Source organism: Macaca thibetana, chromosome 15 (genome assembly GCF_024542745.1).
Source record: "Macaca thibetana thibetana isolate TM-01 chromosome 15, ASM2454274v1, whole genome shotgun sequence".
NCBI classification, from domain to species: Eukaryota; Metazoa; Chordata; class Mammalia; order Primates; family Cercopithecidae; genus Macaca; species Macaca thibetana.
Window position 1 is genome coordinate 81,754,953 of NC_065592.1, and position 19,751 is coordinate 81,774,703.

The window sequence follows — 19,751 nt, forward strand, 5'->3', positions numbered from 1 at the left end:
GAAGAAATGCTTAAGCTTCCTTGTTCATTAAAAAAATAAGTTAACAGTAGATAATATTAGAAGTCAGATGATGATAACAAGTAAGTAAGATAATAATTTTGCTGGTTTTCTGATTCACTTTAAGCTCCTTAAGTACCCAGTGCTATACAAGTGTCTTTAGTTCCAGCATTAAACCCATCCTAAAGATAGAATTTTTAAAAAACTACTTACTATGGGCAGTTTTAAATATACACAGTAGTGGAGGGAATAATATAATAAACTCCCTGTACCCATTGCCCAGGTTCCATAATGCTTAACTTCTAGCCAATCTTTACAGCTATACTCCCACTCATTTTCTCTCATATTCCTTTTTCTCTATATTCTTTCTATTTATTATTATTATTATTATTATTATTTTTGAGACGGAGTCTCACACTGTTGCCCGGGCTGGAGTGCAGTGGCACAATCTCAGCTTGCTGTAACCTTTGCCTCCTGGGTTCAAGCAATCCTCCCAGGTAGCTGGGATTATAGGTGCCCGCCACTGCGCCCAGCTAATTTCTTGTATTTTTAGTAGAGATGGGGTTTCACTGTGTTGGTCAGGCTGGTCTCAAACTCCTGACCTCGTGATCCTCCCGCCTTGGCCTCCCAAAGTGCTGAGATTACAGGCGTGAGCCACTAAGCCTGGCTGTTATTCTTTTTTTTTTTTTTTTTGACACAGTCTCACCCTGTCGCCCAGGCTGGAGTGCAGTGGCACGTTCTTAGCTCATCGCAACCTCTGCCTCCCAGATTTAAGCAATTGTCATGCCTCAGCCTCCTGAGTGGCTGAGATTACAGGTGTGCACCAACATGCCTGGCTAATTTTTGTATTTTTAGTAGAGATGGGGTTTCACCATGTTGGCCAGGCTGGTCCCAAACTCCTGATCTCAAGTGATCCACCTGCCTTGGCCTTCCAGAGTGTTGAGATTACAGGCGTGAGCCACCACGCCTGGCCTCCTCTATATTCTTTTGAAGCAGATCTCATATATTAATCATGAATATATGACTTTTTATTGTTATAATGTTTGAGTTGAACAACCTTGGAATTTTGTTGCATAGATTTGCTATATTATCTCTTTATCGCATAAATATTATATTCTCTTGGAACTATAGACATATACTGGTGATTTTATCCTTTTTTTTGTTATTGAGGTAAAATTTATACAGCAAAATGAATCATTTTAAAGAATATGATTCAGTGGCATTTTTAGAACATTTCCAATGTTCATCCTTTGTTTTTATTTGCTATGTCATTTTGATTCAGGGACTATAAACTTATCATGTACAGTTTTAAATGGTAAGTTTAAACTTATCATTTAAAGTGAATCAAAATAGACAATGCTAATGGAGTTTCCAACTTTTAAAGATAAAATAGAGGGTCTAGGAAATTAGATTTGAATTGTGGTATACTTAAAATTTTTTTTCTTTATAGTATCTCTTATTTTTATTTGTCTCATCCATCTTGAAATGGAGTTAAATAATTTTCTAGAGTCATTTTGTATATATGCTTAATAGTTCATCTTAAACAGATTGTTGTTTGCTAGGCAACGGGCAATTAGTGCAAAACTCCTTAAATTTTTAAATACAAAGAGAAGAAGCACATTGCGGAATCTTTGTGTGTCAGAATAATTAATGGATCCCAATACTGTGATGGTCTTGAAAAACTAACCTGAAGTGGTTTTAGGCCCACAAGATGACATAGGCAACATTTTACATCTCCAACAATGATTGTATTTCATGAAATTCCTTTAATAATTTTGGAAATAATCAATTTTTAACATACTATTTTAATATATTAAACAGTAGGATGAGAGAAAATGAGACTTTGGATGAGTTGTATAGCCTGTGTTATAAGTGGCGAAAATTTGTTTCACAATAACTCTCTAGGTTTACAGTCTCTGTGAAAAATTTTGGTTAGTGTTTAGTGTTTATACGAATATTTGGTAACAGGAATCTCCTTTGCACTGTCTTTTTCCATTGAGTCAATATTAAATTGCTCAGTAATGCAAATCTCCAGTATCTAAATTGAATTAAAAGAAGGAAATCTTCAATGGTATTTGTACTTTGAAAATTCCAAATGATGAAGAGAGTATAAGTGTGTTCTGGATAGATTCAAGAAAGTATACTTATTAAGACATTTATTTGACCTTGTTGTCTTTTAAAAAGCTGCCTCACATATTTATTATGTAAGCTTAAGCAGCCTTAAATGAAAATGGCCCTGTCTTATTACATTCTTATCCATTTATTTCTCATCTTTGTTAAGTATATGCATTTTGTCACAAAGTTGTAACCAGTGTGTACATACTATGTCCTGCACTGCTTTTTCTGTTTAATGTAAAATTAAGTTACTATCAGGTTTCCATGTATGAGGAGTCTACATGCTTATCATTTAAAACTGTAAGCAGGCTTCTGCCTTATTTCTGTATCATCATCAGTTTTTACCCTATTGTTGGACATTTGAGCTTCTATATTTTGGCTGCTATGAGTTATGTACTTAGAAGTCATATAGAGATTGTCTTGAAATGTTAATTAGCATCAGTTTATAAAGAAGATAAATTAATTTGTAGGGATTCTACAAGGGAAAACTTTCTATCTCTTGATAATTGGAGACTTAGTCAATATCATAAATGAAAAATCCTCAGTTCATATGTATCTTTTATTTTTTTTTTGAGAGAGGGTCTTGTTCTATTGCCCAGGCTGGAGTGTGGTGGCGTGATCACTGCTCATTGCAGCCTCAAACTCCTAGGCTCAAGGGATCCCCCCGGCTTAGTCTCCTGAGTAGCTGGGACTACAGGTGTGTGCCACCACACCCAGCTAATGTTTAAATTTTTTTTGCAGAGATGGGAGTCTCACAACATTACCCAGGCTGGTCTCGAACTCCTGGGCTCAAGTGATCTTCCCACCTCAGCTTCCCAAAGTTCTGGGATTACAGGTGTGAGCCACTATGCCTGGCTCACATGAATCTTAATAGTATACCATTATAACTCATGCCAGATGCTTATGTTATGTTAAAAAATGGAAAAATGCCAGTCAGATATTCCTAGCCCATCCTTTTAAGAGTGGCATCACTGTGTGCAAGCCACTGAACTCTTCTGAGCCTAGTTTTCTTTTTGGCACAGAGGGGATAATTTAGTGATACCAAGGGAAGTTCTACCCTACTCCTCCCTTAATGGATATTTTTTCTCCATTCCGCCCCCTCCAAGCCCCTCTGCCTCAGTTTCCCAAGTTTAGGGACTGTGCCAGTGCATGCTTTTTGGCTCCATTAGGGGAGCCAGAGGACCCCATGGGCTTGGCTGATTAGAGTTCTGTCCCCTTCCCCTTCTCATCCATACTGTAGGCTCAGGGGCACCTTCTGACTTGGGACTTTCACCCCCTAGCTAGTTGCTTGGCTGGTGCCTTCTCTTCCGGCTCTCAGTTCAGCAGTCACTTCCTGCCAGAGGCCTTTCCTGACCACTCTGATTGCAGTGGCTCCTGCCTTGCCCCTAGCCATATCCCAGCACTGAATTACTGGCTTTGTGGTCTGTGATTAGCCTATGTACCTTACATTTGTTGCCCCTCTCCCCAGACTATAGTCAGTTCCATGAGGACAAGAGTCTTGTCTTTTTCACTCTCTTTCTCTAGGGCCAATGTGCTCAATACACATTTGTTGTTGACTGTGGAGTTAATTTGACAGCCAATAAGAAATTTAGGTCCTGGGTGAATTCTTACAGTTTCTTTTATTTTTGTCTTAAATTTCTCTCACTTGCATTTGTTCTCCAGAACCTTGTATTCATTGCTTTTGAGCTTCAAGGTTGTCAGGGAGTGTTTTGGTGGTGGAGGTTTGGAGGGGAAGGATACTCTTTTTCAGGGCCCTTGGAGAGGCAAGCTGTCCTTGTTTTTAGTTGTTCACATCAGTCTAGAACACATGAATATTCCCTTTTGAGAACCATTTGCATTTGGGCTTCCTCTTTTGTGGTTGTTACCTTGATAACATCAGGTTTTTTACTGGGTTGAACAAAGAAGGGTCGCTGTGACCTAGTTCCTTCAAACTCGAGTTTTCATGGAAATTCAGGGTTGGAAGCCTTCATTTACTGGGTCATGTTTCTTATACTAACATACTCGTGTGTTCAGAACAAAAATGATCATATTGGAAAATAGTTGCTAAATATTTGTAGCTATTTATGGCTATGACTAAGAATAAGCTAGGAAGTATGGGTGCGTGTGTGTGTGTGTGTGTGTAGTATTCTAGGTTGTGTGTTTTCCATGAAGAGCTAACATTTTCCATTTTTAAATAATATTTTATTTCTTCTAGACATCATTCCTCTTTCATTCTAAGAAAATGTTCTGTAAGTGTTTATAAATGACGGACAATGCTAGAAACAGCCTCAAAGATTGTCTAGTCTAGGCACCTCAGTTAGAAAACAGAACGGTCTTAATAAGATTTTTAAAAAAATTTTTCTTTTGTGGTACAGGCATTTTTAGTGGCAGGTATTTTTCCTTGGTGGTACATTTAGTAAGAATTGCTGCTGTGAATGTCCACCTAGCTCTTTGCCTATATTTTTGGTTCCTTATGAAGTGGTGATGTGAGCTTTGTTATCTGTTTTCTTGTCAATTAGATGGGATAAGTACGACCTAAAAATGATAAAGGGACAGCTCCATTCTTTAGCATCAACAACGAAGGTTCTTCCCCAGTGATGTTCTTGGGGCACACACGTGTGGCTTATTCCCAACTGTGGCTCCTGTTGATTTGTACCCCAGACCAAGAATAAATAGATGAGGGTAAATGTATTGGCTATTGGTCTTTCAGTTTATTTTCTAACTTCAAGATTATAGTATTTAGGATAAAACCTCATTACCTTAAGAGACTACAAAATGGCTTAAGGTATGCTTAATTTTTTTTTTTTTCATCTAAGAGTCCATATAGGCTAGGTTGGTAAGATAGTTCAGCTCACAAAGCCATTTGGGGAGCTAGGAATTTTTCCTCTTATTGTGTCTTGGATGGAGAGTCATAGAATACTTACTTTGTCAAAAGTCAGAAATAGTTTTAGGTGGATTATGCTGTGAGACAGATTGTGGTCTTTTCTTTCCTGAGGATATGGAGAGCTGGAGGGGTCAGAATACCTATGTGCAGTTTTTGAAGCTCTCTGACTTTGGCAGTTGAGTTCTTTGAAGTACATTTCAATAAATCGAAATGAACCCTTGTTTAATAGTTCACAAAACCTGGATTTTAATGCTGACACGTTACCACTGATTGTCAGGTGATCTTGGGGAAATCTCTTGACCCAAAAGTCAAGAGATTTTCCCAAGGTCTAAACCAATAAATGCTTAGATCAAAATAATATTTTAAGATTCCTTCCAACTCTCATATTATAGATTTCCAGAGTCCTCTTTAGTTACCTCGATGGTATTTTAATTTCAGATGGACATTTCAACTGGTCATTATAAGCTCCTTGTATATAAACTGAAATACTATGATTATTTCACTCTGTGTTTTTTAAGGCATAAAATGGAAGACTCTTCTTACTCTTCAGAATTATTAGTAATACATTCTTGCATGTATATAATGCTTAAGAATTTTCCAGGTTCTTTCATATAACTTTTCTCATGGCAGATATTATTCCTTTTATGTGGATAAGAGAATATGAGCTCAGGAGTTAATATTAGCTCAGGCTTGTCCAGTTCACAATGAGTGGAATGATTATTAGAAAGAACCCAGGGATTTGGGCTCCTAGTTCATTGCTTCTTGCATTGTAACATTTTACCACCTCCTCCATTAGCCAATCAGTAGCCATCTCACTGTGGTCAACAGTGGCTTTTTTATGGTGTAGAATATAAATTAAATAAGCTGTTGTCTTATTTGTGAATGTCCAATTCTTTTTCAAGATCTGAAGTGGCAAACGTTTTGGGAATTTTATCTTTCACTCAAAAGAGCCAGAGGCAGAAACGACCAAGGTAACACAAGGTGTAGTTTTGAGTCTCAGTCCTATCAATTTCAATCAATGAGTGGCCAAGGAAATGATCTAATTTGTACACTCATCTGTACAGTGGGAGTATACCCGTTCCTCAGGATCGTAATGCACATTGAAACTAAACTGTACAATGGGATTTAAGACTGTGTAAACACATTATGAATTATTTTTTAATCGTTCATTGAGAAAATCTCCAAGAGAATATCTGGCCCCTCAATTTGATGTGTCATTATGTAACAACCCATGGTAGAAAAATGTGCACTTAGGTATTGTGAAGGCATCTTAGGCTGGGTCCAGGCTTCTCTGTGATCACAGTGCATTTAGTCTGTTGGCAACAGATCTTTGGTTTCTCCCCCGATCACCTTCTCCCAGGAACTGTGCATTGGGTAAGAACTTGGGATCCTCAGAAATTGAAAGCAGTCTTGGGTAGTTCATCTACGGTTAGAATCAAGACCTGGGCAGTACCTTGTTTTGCAGACTGACCTAAGCCAATTTGGGTATGCTTTAATTAGTGGGTTTAATTTGGTAGCTACAGGTAATTGCCAAAGCTTAGAAGTAACCTTTCTGCCAAGTTAATTGTTCAAATGAAGTTGATTCTCAGATCAAATTCTGCTATCCATACACTTATTGCTATCCATCAGACAAAAAAATTGTTCATGCCCTTTGTTCTGAAGCTTAAAGTATAGAGAGTTGAGATTTGTATCATGCTTACAAAATAGGGTGTGTGAACAATGTTTTGTCTCTCATTTTCCTATTCACTTGTCTTGAATACCACTGTGGATTCCTTGAAAACCTGTTGACCAAGCAAAGCTAAGTTTATGAGACCCACTTCAGTAAGGGAGAGCAGCTCTTTGTCAGTTCTCAGAAGGGATGAGCCAAAGAGAGGATATTTACAGGGTTTTAGAGCCCCTGCTGGATGATTGGTTTTTTTGAGACAGGGTCTCACTCTGTCACCCAGGCTTCTAAGTGAAATGGCACCATCACAGCTCACTGCAGCCTCAACCTCCCTGGCTCAGGTGATCCTCCCACCTCAGCCTCAGCCTCCTGAGTAGCTGATGTTGAAAAGGTAATCATTAGCTTGGTCAACATCACTAGTCACTAGGGAAATGAAAATCAAAACCACAATATCAAAACATCATGTAATATACCTTTAATATAAACAATTAAACAGGAGAGCCCATTTTTAACATCCATTATGCTAATTAAACAAGCTAATAATTTCATCAATGGCATCTCATTTGCATATTCACTCTGCTCATTTAGCAAAATCAGTTGGGTGTTGTTGGGAGATCAAGATAAGGGAAGCAAGCTTTTGGAGTTTGGCCTTCCTCATAAATGCTAGCTGACCATCCTGGAATATGAATTCTTGACTATCCTTGGGTGTAGCTTGGACCAACCAATGTGTACATACATAATATCACACTGCCAGTGCTAAAATGCATTATAGACTATTTTGTGATTTAAAAGTAATGGCAAAAACCGCAATTACTTTTGCACCAAATCTAATAGTAGTACATATGTATTTGGGTTGCTTAAGGGAGCCCTCTGACCAGTCCTGAATCCAGGTTGTCTGAGCCCTACAGACTACAGTGATCAATTTCTGAATATGACTATGAGAAAATTCTCAAATTATGAATGATTCAGGCCAAGAGGGGAGACCACTTTGAGTTGGGGAACATCTTAAAATTCATGTGTTGTCAAGAAATGTTGCAGAATAATGTGTACGGTCCTATCTGTGTGTGTGTGTGTGTGTAGTGTATAAAAAACACCAAGTGATCATACATGTGTGTTTGTAGTTACAGGGAAAATTTCTGAAAAGATATACGAGAAATTGTTTACAGTGGGCCCCTCTGTGGAGTGAAATGAGAATGGGAAGGAGGAAGATTTTTCTTGCTCTCCAATTTGTATTTGGAGGAAATAGTGCCGTATTGTGTGAAGAGGAGACTTTTAGTTATCTTTTGTTTGATTTTTGCCACCCTGTACCTGCAATGTCTGAATTCCCTTTTTGGAGTTGGTGTCTCTGCCTTTGTGTGCGTCTTGGTGAGCCGCGGGGCCCTGCCTCCAGCGATGCAGCTTCTGAGGACACGTGCTTATGTTTCTGAATGCCAGCAGCCAGCCTGTGAGCCCATGACCTCTACCTACCAGAGCTCTAGCCCAGGACTCTGAATCTGGAGCCGTGGATGCGCTGTAGCCCTGGGGCCACTTGGAACTTACTGGGCAAAGGAGGCAGCTTGTGTCCAAGGCTGACAACAAGGGACCTGGTTTTCCTGTGGCATGACCTTCCTAGAAGTTCCGGCTCCCAGGTTCTTTGGCTCCTTCCTGGGTTCCTGGGCCTCGTTCTTGTGGATTCTGTGAGCTACCTGATAGTCTTGCAAGGAATTCCTTTTCTTCTTAAATAGCCTGAGTTGGTTTCTCTTGTTCCTAACATAATCAAGAACCCTGAATGCTTAAGACCATGATTTTTCTCCTATGAATATTACTTTTATAATAATTAAAAATACTTCAAACTAAATAGATTCATTTTTAAACATTTGGACACTTATGGTAACTCAGTTGAAAAACAAGAAATCCAGTGGGCATGCAAAGTAGATGGATTGGTGGTGAGCTCAGCATTGGTGGGAAGTGTCGGGTGAAGGAGGCTGGGTCAGGGTGTCAGGGCATGGGTGGTGGTAGAATTGGGTCTTATGAGCTGTAATCTCTCAATGATGATATCAAAGAGTTGCCTGGTAAAGCTCTTCTGTGAAGAGAAAGTAATGATCTCTAAATGGGCATTCTGTGTTAGCAGGCATTCTGCACATTGAAGGAGAGGAAAGAGTATAGATTTGGGTCAGACCCAGATCTGACCTGGGTCCTGTAGTTAGTCGTATCATTTGGCATAATACTTTACCCCTCGGAGACTGTTTCTCATTTATTTCATATTTATAGTTACATATCTAAATCTATTATCTCTCTATCCATCTACCTATATCTCAAATACACCACAGTGATATTTTATAATTTAGTAGGTGCCTTTTAAGAGGGAAAACATTTTTTATTAAAAAAATGGGAGCTCATTAGGTTTCTTACTCTTTTTTGAAAATTTTTATCTTTTGAGATGGAGTCTCACTCTGTCGCCCAGACTGGAGTACAGCGGCACAATCTTGGCTCACTGCAACCTCCGCCTCCCGGGTCCAAGGGATTCTCGTGCCTCAACCTCCTGAGTAGCTGGGATTACAGGCACGCACCACCATACCTGGCTTAATTTTTGTATTTTTGGTAGAAATGGGGTTTCACCATCTTGGCCGGGCTGGTCTTGAACTCCTGACCTCAAGTGACTTGCCCGTCTCAGTCTCCCAAAGTGCTGGGATTACAGGTGTAAGCCACTGTGCCTGGCCTACCTTCTTATTCTTATTAAAAATAATTAGACCTCTTCATTTATCCCACACCTAAACCTGACTTACACTCCACACAAATAACACTTTTTTTTTTTTTTTTGAGATGGAGTCTCACTCTGTTGCCCAGGCTGCAGTGCAGTGGTGGCGATCTTGGCTCACTGCAGTCTCTGCCTCCTGGGTTCAAGCGATTCTCCTGTCTCAGCCTCCTGAGTAGCTGGGATTACAGGTACGTGCCACCATGCCCGGCTAATTTATGTATTTTTAGTAGAGACGGGGTTTCACCACATTGGCCAGGCTGGTCTCGAACTCCTGACCTCAGTTGATTCACCTACCTAGGCCTCCCTGAGTGCTGGGATTACAGGCGTGAGCCTCTGCGTCTGGCCAGAAATAACATTTTAAACACTTTCTGGTTTTAGCATTCTTGGTGGTTGTCCCACCTTGTTAAAAATGAGGAATTTGCCATGGTTAATGTTAACCCACTTCCCTCCTTTCTTGTTTTTTAAAAAGTTATTTTTGTTACTCCTATTAATGACTATTGTTGTAGATAATATTATAAGCTTCTATTTCTTAATTTCTGAACTTTGGATAGTATCTTTTGACCCTCTCTTATATAAGATAAAGAAATTATGACTTTTCTTTACTTCTTACCCTGCTTTCCCAGTTTTTGATAGTGACATTATTATTTTATGTTGTCAGTGTCTTAACATTTACATTTTGCTCTTAAACTATATTATATAATTTGAACTTTGCCTATAAATTGTTTCTCAGATAATGAAAACTGCTAATGGCATTTATTAGATTCTTTATTTCCAGATTCACCTGAGGCCTTGGTATAAGGGATGCCAACATTCCAGTGTCTGTGTTAGACTATCTAAGCAGAGCTTGCAAAGCTGCTGGGTGAAAACCAGTTTTGCAACCCTTAGCTGATCTCCATCTCCCAGCCTAGAAAAAGATTAGGGATTAAAGAGACAAATGTTTTGGTGAAACTTACTGAATTGCTGTGGCATTTTGAGTTCCACCTTCTCATGGGGGAAAGGGGGAGTATTTAAAGATAAACAATTGGAGAATATGATAGGGATTCTTTGGTGTTTGACTGGACCTTTGTCGCTATGCCTGGGGATTCTAAAGGATGGATTGGAGCACCATGTGGCCTCAGAGTTAAAGCCTATAGTTGGAAAATAACTCTATGTTCATAGACTAAGCCCAACCAGATGGGCCTCCCAGGAAATAGCAGGCATGGAGTGAGCTCACATCCTGCCCAGAGAGGCCATAGAGAGTGAGTGGACCACAGCAGAAGGAGGCTCGGCCTGGATGCTCAGGTTAAGGGAGCTGGAAGCTCAGCAGTAGGTATCTCTGAGGAGCCAATGCAAGCTCCATTCCAGAGAGATTCCCCTGTAAACACTTGCCAAGTCCCAACATAACAGGCAGGTGAACTCTCCCTGCCCCTTACCTTGCTTACCAACATGGCTTTGGCCTTCCCCACACTCCCTTCTATCTAAAATGACCCAACTGTGTTGTAGGGGGAGCAGTAGACCCACACGGAAAAAGGGAAACAGAGCAGATTGAGGCCATTCCCTTGCCTTCCCACAGCAGGCTTGCTCCCTGCCTAGAGTAATAAGCCTGATGGCAGAGAGAGAAGCTTACATTCAAATGAAGTTCCAAGTTTTGACTGGGACACAGGCTTGGACATTGTGATTACTGAAATGAGTTGTTTTGTGACTTGAAGTGACTGGAGGACTTTTTGTACCTGATATTGATCAGAGAAGTCATGGTCCTGGACTCAAATTTCATCTTAAACAATCAGGAATAATGAGCCCTACAGAGTGGCCTTGAACAACATTGCAGCAAGGAAACAAAGTGGTTTTCTGTTGACCTCCATAAGCCCTGCTTGTTCAAGGGACCAGCTACATTATTTACTGCAACACCAGGAAGAATGATTGACACTAAAGAGAAGGAAATGTAATTCCATGTTATTCAAAGGAAGACTGTTTCCTTTGCCAAGTCAAATGCATTATTTTTTCTTATTCTCTAGTATGTTCTTGGTATCATGCCACATTCTAGGTTGCTTCATGTTTGGACCATGACTTTGATGTATATCTTTATATTTTTCTCATAGGTTCTAAATGATTCTTTTCTTTCTTTCTTTTTGTTGACAAAAAGACACCTAATCTTGGAGATCATCTACTTGCTGCTTCTGTCTTTTTTTTTTTTTTTTTAAGACAGGATCTCACTCTCACCCAGGCTGGATTGCAGTGGCGTGGACACGGCTCACTGCAGCCTCAACTTCCTGGGGTCAAGTGATCCTCCCACCTCAGGCCAAGTAGCTGGGACTACAGACATGTGCCACCATGCCCAGCTAATTTTTTTCATTTAATTTTTTGCAGAGTCAGGGTTTCACCATTTTGCCTAGGCTGGTCTTGAACTCCTGAGCTCAAGTGATCTGCCCACCTTGGCCTCCCAGAGTGCTGGGATTACGGGTGTGAGCCACCATGCCCATTCTGCTGCTTTTTTCTTTATTCAGATGTAGTTGACATACCAAAAAGTTCACACATTTAAAGCATACAATTCAATGGATTTTTCACATATTCCCAGATCTATGCAAACTTCACTACTATCAATTATGGAATATCTTCATCACCCTCCAAAAAAATCTGTCATTCCTGATTTCCTTTCAACACTTTCAGCCCCAGGAAACCACTAATGTACTTTTTGTCTTCATAGATTTGCCCATTCTGGATATTTCAAATAACTTGAATCATACAGTATGTGATCCTTTGTAACTGACTTCTTTCAGTTAGCATATTTTTTAGCTTAATATTTTTAAGGTTCATCCATGCTATAGTATCTGTCAGTACTTTTCCCTTTTTTATCACTGAATAATATTCCATTATGTGGATATGTCACATTTATTTATTTATTCATCAGTTGATGGACATTTCCACTTTGGCTATTAGGAATAATGCTGGGCCAGGCATGGTGGCTCATGCCTGTAATCTCAGCACTTTGGGAGGCTGAGGTGGGTGGATCACCTGAGGTCAAGAGTTTGAGACTAGCCTGGCCAACATGGTGAAACCCTGTCTTTACTAAAAATACAAAGATTAACAAGGCATGGGGCGGGCACCTGTAATCCCAGCCACTCAGAAGGCTGAGGCAGGGGAATTGCTTGAACCCAGGAGGTGGAGGTTGCAGTGAGCCAAGATTGCACCATGCTACTCCAGCCTGGGTGCCAAAAAAGTGAAACTCCATCTGAAAAAAAAAAAAAAAGAAAAGGAAAGAAAAAAAAAGGAATAATGCTGCTATGAACATTAATGTACATTTTTTTTTGTGGATATGTTTTCATTTCTCTTGGGTATATGTATAGGGGTGGAATTGCTGACTCATATGGTAACTACATGTTTAACATTTTGAGAAATTGCTAAACTGTTTTCAAAGTGGCTGTCATTTTATATTTCCACCAGCAGTGTTTGAAGGTTCTAGTTTCTCCACAATTTTGCCAACACTTATCGTCTGTTTTTTTTGATTGTGGCCATTTTTTGGAGTGTGACGTGGCATCTCATTGTGATTTTGATTTGATGTTCAGCATCTTTTTGTGTGTGTATTGGCCATTTGTACATCATGTTTGGAGAAATGTCTACTCAGAGCCATTGCCCATTTAAAAATTGGTTACTTGTCTTTTTATTATGAGTCCTTATCAGATACAGAGGCTCCCTACTTACAGTGGGGGTTATGTCCAGATAAACTCATCATAAATTGAAAATACTGTAAGTGAAAAATGTATTTAACACACCTAACTTACTGAGCATCATAGCTTAGCCTAGCTTACTTTAAACAAACTCAGAACATGTACATTAGCCAACAGATGGGCAAAGTCATCTAACACAAAGCCTATTTTATAATAAAGTATTACATATCTCATGTAATTTATTGAATACTGTACTGAATATGAAAAATGGAACAGTTGTATGGATATTTGAAGTACAGTTTCTACTGAATGGGTATGGCTTTCACACTATTTTAAAGGCAAAATATTATGGGGTGAACCATTGTCAAGTTGGGGACTGTCGGATATGATTTGCAAACATTTTCTTTGATTCTCTGGATTGTCTTTTTACTTTCTTGATGATGCCCTTTGAAGCACAAAAGTTTACAATTTTGAAGTTCAGTTCATCTATTTTTAATTTTGTAGCTTACACTGTTGTATTTAAGCAGGGCTTTGTCTAGCCCAAGGTCATGAACGCTTACTCCTATAAATTTTTTCTAAGATTTTTATTATTTAGCTGTTTTGCTTAGGTCTTTCATTTTTTTTGAGTTAATTTTTGCATATGGTGTGAGGCAGGGGTCCAAGTTTATTCTTTTGCATGTGGATATACAGTTGCCCCAGCACCATTTGTTACAAAGACTCTTCTTTCCCCATTGAATTATCTTGACACCTTTGTTGAAAATAAGTTAACCCTAAGTGTGAGGTTTATGTATCCGGCTTCTTGAACATGTTCTTTTTCCTAGTTGTTCCACTTTCCCTTTTGGATGTTTCTTGTTAAGACCATTCACTTCCTGTTCTAGTCTGGACTTAATTGTTTTCTGGCCTGCTGCACAGATGTCATCTGAATATTTCTTTTCATTGTATTCTTAAATTAGATCCATTGTTTCTTAGGTCTCATGCATTCTTTTTCTTTGGGTTCCTTTTTCATTTGCCAGAGAACATTCTCAAATAATAATTTTCAGAAAGAATTGAGAGAAGACAGCTCTCTCAGGGTTTGAACACCTTGATGTGTTTTTGTTTTCACCTCTCACCTGAATAATAGTTAGGCTGGATATAGAATCCTGGGTTCAAAATAATTTTTCTTCCAAAAAATGAAGTCATTGCTTGATGCTTTTGCCATAGATGAGAATCTTGATGCTGATCTGATTGTTGTTCCTTGGTAGAAAACCTTTTTCTTTTTCTATCCGGAAGCTTTTAAGATTTATTTTTTCCTTGAAAATCAATAAAATTTGATTTTCAAAAAGATAACATCATGAGTCTCAGGCAAATATAAAATGAACATGACTGATTAACGAGGGAGCACTGGTTCAAAGAGCATTTGAGAAACTAAGCATTTATTGGCAATGTTGGGAGAAGATTGCTGGGATAGACACAAAACTGGTTAATGTACTGCAAAGCCATAAACTGTAACTTCTGAAGTTCCAATTGAACAGAACCTTATTTTCATCTCTACTGAAATAACATCTACAACTTAAACTCTGTTCCTACAGTTGTTAAGTAGCCATTTCAATAAGTAGATTACCCAGTAATCTCTTCTACCTGTTTTCAAGTTTCAGATAATTTTTCGGAGTCTTCTGAAGTTACATGAAGTTATGTCTAGGTGGAGTCTTTTCTCCTTCATCCTTTTGAGTATTTGGTGAGCTTTTGTGATTTGAATATATGTGCCTTTCTTCAACACTGAGAATTTTTCTTGTTTCTCTGATGATGATGATGATGATGATGATGATGATGATGATATGATGATTGTGATTATTATCATTATTTTGAGACCGAGTTTCACTCTGGCCCCCAGGCTAGAGTGTAGTGGCATAATCTTGGCTCACTGCAGTCTCTGCCTCCCAGGTTCAAGCGATTCTCCTGCCTCAGCCTTTGGAGTTGCTGGGACTACAGGCATGCACCAACACACTCAGCTAATTTTTGTATTTTTAGTAGAGACGGCGTTTCGCCTTGTTGGCCAGGCTGGTCTCAAACTGCTGACCTCAAGTGATCCATCTGCCTCGGCTGCCCAAGTGCTGGGATTACAAACGCGAGCCACCGTACCCAGCCTCCTTGATTATTTTCTTCCCTCCATTTGCTCTGTTCTTTCCTTCTAGAACATCTAAAAATCAGATGTTGGACCTCTTGGATTGAACCTCTTTGTTTCTTAACTTTTCAGAGTTTCACATTTCTGTTTGTCTTTTAAATGTATTATCTTAATTTTTGCTCCTGCCATTCTATTGAAGTGTTTGACAATTATTTTTTTTAATGTTCAAGAACACTTTTTTGATCTGATTTATTCTTTTTCTTAGCAGCTGTTCTTGTGTTATTATGCTGTATTTTTTTTTCCTATTTGAAGATACATATTACATATATTTAACATTTTTCTATTCTCTGAGTAATCTGTTTTCTTTTTTGGGGTCAGTGATTCTGGTTGACATCTAGGTCCTTCTTTTTTGTATTGTTAGTTTTTTTTCTTTTTTTGAGACAGAGTCTCGCTCTGTTGCCCAGGCTGGAGTGCGGTGGCACCATCTCGGCTCACTGCAACCTCTCCACCTCCCAGGTTCAAGCAATTCTCCTGCCTCAGCCTCTCAAGTAGCTGGGATTATAGGCATGTGCCACCACACCTGGCTAATTTTTGTATTTTCAGCAGAGACTGAGTTTCTCCATGTTGGCCAGGCTGGTCTCGAACTCCTAACCTCAGGTGATCTACCCTCCCGGCCTCCCAAAGTGCTGGGATTATAAGCGTGAGCCACTGCGTCCAGCCATGTTGTTAGATTTTTGAATGTCTGTTGATCCTTGATCATTCATTCTAGTCATAACTAAAGAGCTAGATTGGTAATATTTACAATAATATTTGCAATCATAACAACAAGACATAACTGAGATGCACGTACTAAGCGACTAATCACATGAGGTGTTATTAGTATCCTCATTCTGAGGAAACCAAGACACAGAGAGGTTAAGTGATTTGCCTAGGTCATATAGCTAGAAGTGGCAGAGCTGGGCTGCGGTTCCAGCAGGTCTGTCTCTGGAGTCTTTCTTCTAATCACTACCTGGTTCCATAGCAGGCTTGTTTGGGAGGCCAGCTAGCTGTCTGAGAGCTCTGTGCAGCTTAATGGGCCATAGCGATTGATAGGCTTCATTTTAGTGTGTGCTTGAGAGAAGCAAGCCGATGACCCCCAGTATGCCAAAAAGAAGAAGACAAGGCTGGATGTGGTGGCTCATGCTTGTAATCCCAGTACTTTGGAAGGCCAAGGTGGGAGGATCATTTGGGGCCAGGACTTTGAAACCAGCCTGGGCAAAAGAACTAGACCCCCATCTCTACAAAAGCTTAAAAAATTAGCTGGACATAATGACACATGCCTGTAGTCCCAGCTGCTTAGGAGGCTGAGGCAGGAGGATCACTTGAGTCCAGGAAACTGAGGCTGCAGTGAGCTATGATTGCACCACTGCAGTCCAGGCTGGGTGACAGAGTGAGACCGTACCTCTAAGAAAAATAAAAGTAAAAGAAGATAACACCGCACCAGGACCCCTGTACCCCAAGGCAGATTATTTCACTCTCTCAGAGTGAAGTTCACTAGTACTTGCTGGTGGACAAATGCTTGTACTCTCTATTACTTTTGCATCTTTGAAAGTCTCTTCAATATTTTTTCAATGTTTTATTAGGAAAATTCTCAACAGAACAGTTGAGCAAATAGCACAATAAACTCTGATATGCCCTTCACTTGAATTCCAATGCCATTAACATTTTGCCACATTTGCTATGTCTCTATATAAATAGATATTCTATATTCAACTATTCAAAGTTGCAGATTTCGTGGTGATTCACCCCTATATGCTGTAGGAAGCACCTTCTAAAGATAAAACGTTCTCTGCATCACCATAATAACATGATCATGTTATTAAAATCTTTCTTATAATTTTCCTAATAAATTTCCTAATGTCATCTAATACTCAGCCTACGTTTAAATTTCCCCACTTGGTTCAAAATCTTTAAATAACTTTTCTTAATCAAAACCTTTGTAACTGAAGTATGATTTGTGCACATTTCTGTAGGTATAATGTGCAAAAAAGTCCACGATTCTATCAAGGTTTGCTTATGGCATTTTATTAGTCTGTCTCTTTAGTCTTTTGTGTTCTAGAATACTCTTCTTTTTCCTTTTTTTCTTTTTGTAGGAATTAGTGAAGAGTTACTCCAGTTGGCTTATATGTTATTGTTGTTCTTCTTTTTCTTCTTTGATATGAAAATTTCAAATATACTCCAAAGTTGAGAGAAATACAAAAATCCCCATGTACCCATTGCCCAGCTACAGCAATCAACACATGTCCAGGCTTGTCTCATCTGGACCCCTATTTTCCTTCTCTTTTGCCACTGGATTATTTTGAAATAAATTTCAGCCTTGATGACATTTAATCCTTAAATATTTTAGTATATATTTATAACAGATACATAATTTGTCAGACTCATCAAGTATCTAGGCATTGCCTTACATATTTTTTTAATAATTGGTTTGTTTTAATTTGACCCACATTGCACTTAGCTGATATGTCTCTTAAGTTTCTTTTAATCAGTAAGTCCCTCTCTCTCTTGTTTTCTCTGTTGCAACTTTTTTTTTTTTTTTTTTTTTGAGATGGAGTCTTGCTCTGTCGCTCAGGCTGGAGTGCAGTGGTGCCATCTTGGCTCACTGCAACCTCTGCTTCCTGGGTTCAAGTGATTCTCCTGCCTCAGTCTCCCTGAGTAGCTGGGATTACAGTCTTCCTGAGTAGCATGCCCACCACCATGCCCAGCTAATTTTTGTATTTTTAGTAGAGACGGGGTTTCACCATGTTGACCAGGCTGGTCTTGAACTCAGGTGATCCACCTGCCTTGGCTTCCCAAAGTGCTGGAATTACAGGCATGAGCCACTGCGCCTGGCTCATTGCAACTTATTTGTTAAAGAAACTGAGTCCTTTGTTCCATTGAGTTACATTGCATCCCCATGGTGCTGTTCAACATGTTTCTCTGTCCCCTTTATTTCCAGTAACTGGTAGTTAAATCTAGAGGCTTGGTCTGATTCAGGTTCGGTTCTGGGGTCAGAACACTTCACCAGTGGTGGTGTGTATTTCCAACAGGAAGCACCCATTGTTCAGTTGTCTCTCTTTTTGTGATATTGGCAGTCAGTGATGACACTTCCTTAGATCACTTGAGTAACTTGAATCTTTTATGTTAAAAAATGTCAATAAATAACAATTGCAAGCAGGAATCTTTAAACCATTGATCCCCACACCATATCCATTAAACCTTCTGTCCTTTGAGATATTAGATTGGTATCCTTGGAAAAGGGGGGCCTTATATAAATTCAAGGAGTGCCATATACTGTGATGAATTATTACAATGTAAATACTCCCATGTAGCCTTGCTTTAAAAAATAATCTGGGATGTTATCAAGGTTCACTTATGGCATTTAATTATGATAATTTAGTTTACTGTAAAATTATAATGGCTCTTGGAAGTGCTAATTGTTTAACTTTGTTTAACTTAAGGTTTCTCAGATTTATCTCACTTCATGCCTCTTTCTCCACAGACTACGTATTAAGCCCTCCCAGAAAAGTAATCAATGGAAAGTTATTTGGGAAACACCTTAAATCATTTGTTCAGTCACTCAGTAAGCATTTTTCGAGCACCTGCTTTATGTCAGGCATTGTATTAAACACATATATAGAAATGGACTCTCAAGCTTGATTGGTTCTTTACTTGTCTGGTGTTAGAATATTTCAAATGTCATGTGGAGAGAAATACCTGACTTAGCAGATTATAATGATCTGATCACTGGATCATACAGTATCTCAAAATAGGCAATATCCCTGTCTCCGAAGAGTCATATAATCTGGCTTTCATTCCACTGCTCAGTCAGGAGTTGAAGAGGGGAGAGACAGGGTGAGGCACTCCAATTATCCATGACTGACTGCATCACGAACCACCCGAAAACCTAATGGTTTCAAGCCACAGCTTATCATTGTCTCTTACGGTTTTGTGGATTGACAGGATTCCTGTTTGGCGTCTCTCATGTGATTGCAGTTAGATGGCAGCTGGGTTGGGAATCATCCGGAGGTTTGACTGCCCCGAACCTCCCTGATGGCTCTTTCACATGACTGGCAGGTGGTACTGGCTGTTGCCTGGGAGCTCAGCTAGGGCTGGTGACTAGAGTGTGACCCTGTGACCTCCTCATGGAACATGGTGGCTGGTTTCTGAGATGGAGTGTCTCAAGTGAGTAGTGTTCCAGGAGGCCTACTTTTGTGTGTGTGTGTGCATTTTTTATTGTGGTAAAACATACATAACCTCACATAAAACTTACCGTTTTAAACATTTTAAAGTGTACAATTCAGTGGCATTTTAAAGTGTACACTTAGTGGCATTAAGCACATTCACAGTGTTGTGCAATCATCACCACTGTCCATCTCCAGAACTTTTTCATCATCCCAAATAGAAACTACACCCATTAAACAACAATACCCCATTTCCTTCTCCCCCCAAGTCTGTGGCAATCACTATTCTACTTTCTGCCTCTATGACTTTGCCTGTTCTAGGTATTGCATATAAGCAAGTGGACTCATACAATATTTGTCCTTTTGTGTCTGGCTTATTTCACTTAGCAAAATGTTTTCAAGGTTTATCCATGCTGTCGGAGCATGTGT

General features: G+C 39.3%; 1 protein-coding gene across 1 annotated transcript in view; it reads left to right on the plus strand.

Moving 5' to 3' along the window:
• ENTREP1 (endosomal transmembrane epsin interactor 1) overlaps window positions 1–19,751 on the plus strand; it is a 64,424-nt gene that overhangs the window by 10,344 nt on the left and 34,329 nt on the right. The gene's annotated exons all lie outside the window — the stretch shown is intronic.